This window comes from Rhincodon typus, chromosome 17 (assembly GCF_021869965.1).
Source record: "Rhincodon typus isolate 14 chromosome 17, sRhiTyp1.1, whole genome shotgun sequence".
NCBI lineage: Eukaryota > Metazoa > Chordata > Chondrichthyes > Orectolobiformes > Rhincodontidae > Rhincodon > Rhincodon typus.
The window spans coordinates 33117084-33126030 of NC_063348.1; the positions used below are offsets into that span (position 1 = coordinate 33117084).

Sequence of the window (8947 nt, forward strand, 5' to 3'; positions counted from 1 at the left end):
TACAAAAATGGGGACTGTTGTGGTGCCCCTACCTCTAAACCTGGAGACCTGAGTTCAAGCCCCATCTCTATGACAGGTTGATCAGAAAATATCTGCAAACAAACATGTAGTTACCAGGAAGACCCACTAGGTGGCACATTTGCATCACCAAATAAAGCTCTTTAATGGATCTTACGTCATTTAAAATTTAACAAGTGAGTTTTGAGTGAGAATTCTCCACTAACCACATCTAATATGAGAGGAGTCCGCTGTTTATATGAGGCTTGCTGCTCAGTAGGTATTGTTATCACTTGTGATCTACAGGGCCTGCCTGATTGGTGAAGTGTGGCAGAGGCTCCTGTACTGAACAACATATATTTTATTATAACAAAGTGTGGAGCTGGATGAACACAGCAGGCCAGGCAGCATCAGAGGAGCAGGAAAGCTGACCTTTTGGGTCTGGACCCTTCTTCAGAAATGATATTTTATTACATATTAGCAGCTGGTTATGGGTTACATTGATATGTTAGACATTGTTACAGAGGCTTTGAGGGGAACTGGATGTGGAGCCTTAGTCCTTCAAGATCCTATGTTCTTTCTCTACCCAGTCCAGAAAACAACAACATAGTGGGTGGTGTTTATAGCACTCCTCAGTATTAACCTTTTCACACCCTTCTACAACATTACTTTTTTTTTTCCAGATTCCTCTAGCATCTTCCACAGTGACTGTGTGCAAAAGAAAACATTGTGTTCAATGGCAATATGTTGGGAATCTGAGCGCAAGTTAGAATACTGGGCGAATCGAGGTGTATTTTTCAGTGTCAATTTTGGAGAGAACAGGAAAGTGACCGGAGCAATTTTGAATCTACCAAAACAAAAACTCCCTGCTATGCCAGTGGATATCCTACAGTAATGTAAATACTGATTATGCGAGCAGGTCACGAGATAGGAACTTTGAGACAAGTAGTTCATTCCTCACTTCGCAAACCCTGATCATTATGTACAAGTTAAGAGAGTGATGAAATACTCCCCACTTGTCTGGATGGGTGCAGCTCCAACAAAAAACCCATCCCACTTAGTACCTTAAACATTTATACCTACCCAGTCCCCATAACCCTGCATTTATCATGACTATTCCAGCTAATCTGCACAACTCTAGATGCTACAGACAATTTAACATAGCCAATCCACCTAACCTGCACATCTGGGACTGCAGTTAGGGATGAGCATCAAACAGTGGTCTTGCCTGTGGTGCTCACATTCCAAGAAAGAATTGCCCAACAATAGCCCTAATCCTTTATCCATGACAAAAACCACAACAGTAGGTGTGAATGTAAGTTGTGAGAAAGATGCAAAGAAGCTTCAAGCAGATTTGGACAGGCTAAGTGAATGGGCAAGAACATGGTGGGTGGGAATGTAATATGACTGTGAAGTTATCCAGTTTGCTTGGAAAAAAAACATAACATGTTTTCAATGGTGAGAGATTGACAAGTGTTCGTGTCTGAAAGGACCTGGAGGTTCATGTAATGTGAAGGTTGTTATAGTCCCAGAACACCATACGCTGCTGTCTCATTTGAGAGAGACAACTAGTGATAAGTTAAAACTGAGAGTCACCATGCCTCAGACAATGTTGAGAAGGCAGGATTTTCAAGGTGATCTCGGCTAGTACAGGAGTTGACCTGCACTATTGGCATCGCTCTGCATTGTGAGCCAGCCAGCCTGCTGAGGCACTAAACACTAGCATGAAGGTGCATCATAAGGAAGGCAAATGATATGTTGGCCTTCATTATAAGGGGGCGCAGGATTTGAGTACAGAAGAAAAGATATCTTGCTTTAATTTTACAGACGCTTAGTGAAACCACACCTGTAGTATGTGTACAGTTTGGAATCCTTATCAAAGGACGTAAATAATTGTTTTAGAGAGAGTGCAATGAATATTTATCAGACTAATCCCTGGGGTGGCAGGATTGTTTTATGAGGAGAGATTGAGGAAATTGAGGCTGTATTTTCCAGAGTTTTGAATGAGAGATGATCTTATTGAAAGTTTAAAAATTCTTATAGGGTGTGATATTGTGTATGTTGACAGGATATTTCTCCTGATTGGTGAGTCTAGATCCAGGGGACATAATCTCAGAATAAGTAATAGGTCATTCAAGACTGCAATTAGGAGAAATCTCTTCAGTTAGAGATTGGTGATTCCTTGGAATTCTCTAACCCAGAGAGATGTGGAAGCTGAGTACATTCAAGACAGAAATCGATAGATTTCTAGAGACTAATGATCTTGAGGGATATCGTGCAGTAAAATGATGTTGAGGCAAATGATATGCCATGAGTGCAGAGCAGATTCAATGAGCTTAGTGGCCTGCTCTGAGATTCTTAATGAGCACTTTGTCTCTGACTTCACAAAGAAGGTGTATGATACAGACATTCTAATTAAAAGGAGTGTGGACTAATAGATAAAGTAAGTATAGTGAGATGCAAGACATCTATACAGGTGGACAGTATACAGGGCCAGATGGATTGAGTTCTAGGCTGTTAAATAAAGACTGGAAGGAAATAATGGATGTTCTGTAAGAATAATTTTCTGTTCCACACTGGATACTTACCGATGATGGGAGGTTGTACATTATACTATTGCTTAAAAAAGATGTGACAAATAGGCCAAAATATTGCAGGCACGGCACTATAATTTTGGTAGTGGGCAAATTATTAGTATGAATTCTGAGAGACAGGATAAACTGCCATTTAGCAGTGCATAGATTATTCAGGAATAGCCATCATGGTTTTTGTTCAGAGATAGTCATGCCTTACCAACTTAATTTGATTATTTAAGGAAGTAACAAGGAGGATTGCTAAGCGTAGCACAGGGTATGTTGTCTACATGGATTTGAGTGAGGCATTTGATTGGTTTGAAAAGTAAAAGCCCATGGGAATGTAGTGGATGCAAAATGATCTCAGCGAAATGGGACAAAGGGTAATGATCAATGGATGTTTCTGTGAATGGAAAGCAGTTTCCAGTGGTGTCCTGTGGGGTTCAATGTTGGATCTCTTGCTGCTTGTTGTATATGTAAATGATAAGCACTTGAATGTGGGAGGTATGATTGGAAAATTTGCAGATGGCACAAAAATTGGTTGTGTAGTTGATAATGAAGAAGGTGGCTGTCACCTTCAAAATGATATCAATGGTTTGGTTGAGTTACCACGGCTTGGTAATTGCAGCTGTGAAGAAAAGTTGAAAAAGGCTAAAGTTGTTTTGAGGCTGAAGGGTGACTTAATTGAGGTGTACAAAGTGACAAGAGGTCTAGAAAAAGAGAAAAGACTTAGTTTCTCTAGCAGACAGGTCAGCTTACAAGGGCATAGGATTAGAAGGGATATGACGAAAAATGTTTTCACCCAGAGGGTGGTAGTATCTGTAATTCATTGCCCAGTTTACTGGAGGAGATACAAACCCCTAATTTGTTTGGAAGGTGACCCACTGATCATGAATCTCAAAAATCAAACTATTGTGAGTAAATTCACCCTTAATTTGGCTACTTATTAAGAAATCTCATAATCATGCACTGAAACAATAATTCAATCTTTATCGCATGTAGCAACCAAAGTGTTAGACCCTTCAAGTAAACAAGTATAAGCCTGCACCCCAACTTAGCTATTACCCTATTAATGGTAAAATCTGGCTGGGGTTTCAACCAATACAGTCTGTTGCTGGGGGGATGTCTCGAGGGTTTGATCCTTGCGCAGTGTTGTTCTTCGAAATTGTGCTGTTTAATTCTTATACAGATTTTTCTCCTTCGGTCTCTGAAGTGATATATTCGAGATTTCTTTAGACTCCTTTCATTTGAGTTACTGCAGGTCTGCAGCTGGCTTTCTTATCAAAAATAATGTCTTTGTTTCTTCTTGCATTGGCATTGACTGTCTGCTTGAAGACACAGCTTTCCTGTGATTAATTCCTTAAATTCTTTTGCAGGGCAATCAGTTGTCCTTGTGGCATAAAGCATCCAGTGTATCAAGCAGGTATCAAAGCAGTTTTGTCTGTGTAGCTTCCACTCCCAGACGTGGCTAATTGCTTTCAAATCCTGAAAAATTTGGCTTTATCCTTTAATATTTTATTCCTGACAGAGTTATTGCTGATTCCTTCTGTGTGAAACAGCTTATCTTTGTTGATCAATTCAATCCATGAACGGTTCTGAAGTCTATAATATCACGTAACACCAATCCTTAATCTCTAACCTCAGCCACAATCCTAACCACTAAGCTTGAATCTTAATCTAACCAACCCTAGACCTAACTCACAATTACTAAGCAACAGGTCAAAGGTCTTTGGTTAGAGTTGGAAGAAGTTAGAAATATCGTGGTTATGGCAAGTACAGAGCCAGTGAAGAGAGAACACAAAGGAACATTGTTATCTGCTGGGAGGATGGAGAGATAATGACAAGTGGGCTCTTTCTAAATAGAGAAACAAAAGATGCTTCTGGAGGAGGTGAAATGTGAAAGGTAAATTAATCATCAATAACTGCTCTCCCCAAAATGTAACAAGATATAAGAAGAAATGAAACCAATTTTTCTGAGTGTTTCTAACATTTTCTGTTTTAATTGCTGAATTCTGGTGCTCTGGTTTTAGACTGATACAGAGTCAGTTGTATAGTTGAGGAGTCAGGCTGCCTTCCTAATGCCTGTGTTCACTGGAGGTGGGGTCATGGAGGTCAGCCTCAGCAATGAGCTCCACTGTCATCTCGGTCACTGTCAGTCGTGCCCAGTGCTGCCCCACTGGCAGGTGGGCGTGGCAGCGGATGGCATGGGGTTAGTCTGTGCTTAGGATCCTTCAGGACTATGGAGCAGTTTCTGGATGGCATGCAGAGAAGGCAGAGTTAGTTCCACTGGGAGGTGGCAGGGGAAGGGAAGCCAGTTTGGTAAGGGAGAAGAGTGACTTTGTGATGCCTTAGGAGAGAGTTCCACCGTTGGGAGAGACTTCCACCAGTGGGAGAAGCAGCTACGTGATAGTGTGGCATGAGTGAAGGTGATGGAGGTGTTGATCTCCATATGATTCTGGGGCTGGACTAGACCATCTGCCTCAGCTTGAGATTCCTTTGGAAATGGCAAGGGTTGAAGCATGGCCACAGCTTTAGAGACAGAAAAGTGCAGCCTCTGGCCTATGTCTAGAGAACCAGTGAGGGAACTGGAGCAGGCATCCAGCTACTAGGATCCAAAGAGGACACTCTTGACAGTATTGAACTCCCCCTGAGTCTGAGATACTGAAGACACCACTAGACCTAGGTGGTAAGGTAACTGGAGAGGAAGAGACAGTAGGATTTCTCCCGGAAAACCAGCTATCAACTTTGTTTGGTTTTGCTGTGCTGCAAGGCAACTTTTCAGCCCAATCCCATTTTGTGAAGAGTGGAAATAGGTGATAGAATAGAACATTTGGATCACTATACCTCACTTCAGCTGAACGCAAAGCATTCTGTCTCCTATTGTTTAACAAACAAATTTGTTATTGAAGATTTGACATTGAAATTTGTCTGCAAATTTGTTGATTCAAGACAAGGATTTGAGCTTGTTGTGTTTATGGGTAGAAAGATTCTGCCACTATTTCTCTTCCCTTGATTGGATCTAAGGGCATTTTTTTTGTTTATAGCAGTAGATGAACAACCACTAGTGAGTCTTAACAAGATGCTGGTGGTGGTATTAACAAGTTGTAATTTATTGCATGATAGCAACTAGGTTTAAGTTACATTGACTGGTTAGACATTTTTACTAAGTCTATTGAGAAACTTGGGTGACACACCTGTCCCCTTCAGATCTGACCATCCTCCACCTTTCCTCACTCAATTATTCATGACATTATCAGATTGAATTAAGCACCATCCAATCTCCAACATTTGACAAGGAAACATTGTGCCAGAAAAATTGGAGGCAAACATGTAACGTTCTTAGGTTCACATCCCCGTTTCAGTCCTTTATGTTTCTTATCCTCAGGCAGAGCTACAATACCCACTGAGACACTAAATGAACGTAAAATGAAAATGCAGAATAGGAGTTAAAACAGTGTAATCATATACCCAGATGGGTTCTTTGGACAATGATACAAGCTTAGGCCAGACTTAGTAACTGTTAATCCTATGTTTTTTAGTTACACTGCGCATGATGCTGAGGCCATAGAATGGGAGACTCTAAGGAGTACATGGTTTAATATCACTCTAAAACATCAGCACATTTTCACTGCAGTCACAGTTGCATCACTACCTATCTTACCTACATAATCATCAAACACTATCACTCCATCTTTTCCCTCACCAACCCTGCCATAAGGTACATTTTCCGAATCTAACTAAAAGTACTTTCTTAACATTAGCTGAAACCTTTAACTAAAAGCATTCCATTAAGACAGCACATATTTTCAACCACACCGTCTCCTCCCAAAGTTTGTTTTTCATAGGTACAAATGATAACAAATTCTCACCATGTTCCATTAACTAGTCATTTAACATGGTAGAGCAGGACAATGGCAGGAAAGCTGGCGTAGAACTGTGCTCTCAGCATAACAATATCCTGAATCTCACTGCACTGAAATAACAGGTAGTCAAAGGGCTGCTGCTTCAGGATGAAGACAGATATATACTTATCAACGGCATCACTTCTACTTGACAAGATATTGGTTATTTTTATCTTTTCCATGATACGTTCCACTGAAGAGAAGATTTGATATTGAAAGACTATGGGAAAATGAAATTGCACTGCTAGAGAAATGCTGAGAAGCATTGCCATTCAATTGCAATATCAAGGCAATAATATCTTGAAATTCCTGTGCCATATTTTCAATTCTAGGATCAAGAAATGAGTGAAGTGCTAGGAAGACTGTAACATTTATGTTCACATTTTATAAAGACTGGCTCAAGAACTGCAAAAGAATCAACAAAAATCTCTTCAGAGATTGCTGCTTTCATTGGAAGAACAGTCAACATTTCTGGGTGTGCATTTGGAGCCACAACAGTTTGATTCTGGATGAAAAGCTGAGATAAGAGGAACTTCAGAATTGTCTGTAATATCAGACAGTGCCTCTGAACAACTGGAAAAAGAGAAGAATTTTCTAGGCTGTCATATGAAAGGAGAACATAATTCTCATGCTCCAAGACTGCTGAAAATTTTTCCTGAACACCCAGAACATCCTTTTGCCTGTGTTTTTGAATAAACTTATCAGGTTCATTAAGTGCCCAACTAAATGCTTCTCCAGTGTGACCACCTCTTAAAGCTAAAAGTACTGGAACATCCATCACTTGCTCAGTATGTGAAGTTTGTACATGAGCACTCCTGGTCATTCAAACTGGCGTCACCTCAAGATCAGGTGAAGAATTCCACTCGCTCTGATTTGGAGAAGTATTACAGAAATCTTGATATTCTCCATCAAGAACTGAAGTTTCATGTAGTGTAGCATCTAGAAAACTAGACCTGATAATAAGATAAGCAGAAATAGCTGGAGAAACTCAGTAGGTCTGTAGTTCTTCAGTTCCAAAGAAAGGTCACTGGGCTGGAATACTGACTCTTCTATCTCTCCACAGATGCTGTAAGACCTGCTGAGTTGAGTTTCTCCAGCTATTACTGTTTAAATTTCCAGTGTCCTCAGTTCATTGATTTTGGCCTGGTACTAACACATCAGCAGGTCATTAAGTCAACAATACTGGGTGGCACAGTGGCTCAATGGTTAGCACTACTGCCTCACAGCACCAGGGACTCGGGTTCAATTCCATCCTCGGGTGTCTGTCTGTGTGGAGTTTGCATGTTCTCCCCATGTCTGTGTAGGTTTCCTTTGGGTGCTCTGGTTTCCTCCCAAATCTAAAGATGAGAAGGCTAAATGGATTGGTCATGCTAAATTGCCTGTAGTGTTCAGGGATTTGTGGATTAGGGGGATGGGTCTGGGTGGGATGCTCTGAGGGTCAGAGTAGACTTGTTGGACCGAAGGGCCTGTTTCCACACTGTAGGGATTCTATGATCTATGAATACCGACTTGATGCTTCAAAGGGTGACCTGAGATAACTCTGTTCCTATGCAACTGTGTTTTCCACATCTCCCACCTAAGTGCTCACCTCAGAAAGTACATTGGCTGCCAATGGCCTTCAATCTGAGTGCACAGTGTTTTATCCCTATCAGCAGAGGAGCAGCAATCTTAAATTGCTGAGACAGGCAACAAATCATATTTAAATTACCTCCCATTTGCAGTCTGGGAACACAGCCCACAAAGACCTGTAGGGATAAAAACTGAAAGAACTGCGGATTCTGTAAATCAGGAGCAAAAACAAAGTTGCTGGAAAAGCTCAGCAGGTCTGGCAGCATCTGTGAAGGAAAAAACAGAGTTAACGTTTCAGGTCCGGAGTGAAACGTTAACTCTGTTTTTTCCTTCACAGATGCTGCCAGACCTGCTGAGCTTTTCCACAACTTTGTTTTTAAAACTTGTAGGGAGCTGTCAGAACCAGCAGGTGGCAATGTTATATTACACAAATCACAAACCTGTAAACAGACCAAATTACCATGTGTCTCTGAGCGCAGCCAGTTAGCCTGGGGGATAAACACAATCCTTTGTTATTGGCATATTGTAGGGGAGAGGTCAGCTTTCTCCATATTGCATTTCTGAGAATAAAGCATTCTTGTCTCCTCAAGGAAGCTGTAGAAACAGCAAAAAAATCAGAGATAATGATGCAAAACAACAAAATTAATGAAAAGAGCCACTTTCTAGGCTGCTAGCAGATGCCTACAATAACATTCTTCCTGTCCCTTTTAGCATTTTGCATATCTAGAGAATGATACATTGCATGGACTTTACCAACATGCAAATTCTGGCACACACAATTCCATTAACCTGAGACAACAAGGTGCAGGGCTGGATGAACACAGCAGGCCAAGCAGCATCATAGGAGCAGAGAGGCTGACGTTTCGGGCCTAGACCCTTCATCAGAAAAGCTTTTCTGATGAAGGG

At 41.0% G+C, this 8947-nt stretch overlaps 1 protein-coding gene across 2 annotated transcripts in view; it reads left to right on the top strand.

The window, feature by feature from the left end:
* LOC109934973 (dispanin subfamily A member 2b-like) overlaps nucleotides 1–8947 on the top strand; it is a 35804-nt gene that overhangs the window by 8118 nt on the left and 18739 nt on the right. The window contains exon 1 of one of the 2 annotated variants that reach the window (XM_048607036.1): nucleotides 4391–4473. The exons of the other annotated variant lie outside the window; for it this stretch is intronic. The gene's annotated coding sequence lies outside the window, so the exon portion shown is untranslated. Of the gene's footprint in view, nucleotides 1–4390; nucleotides 4474–8947 lie in introns of those variants that run through there. 2 annotated transcript variants of the gene reach the window in all.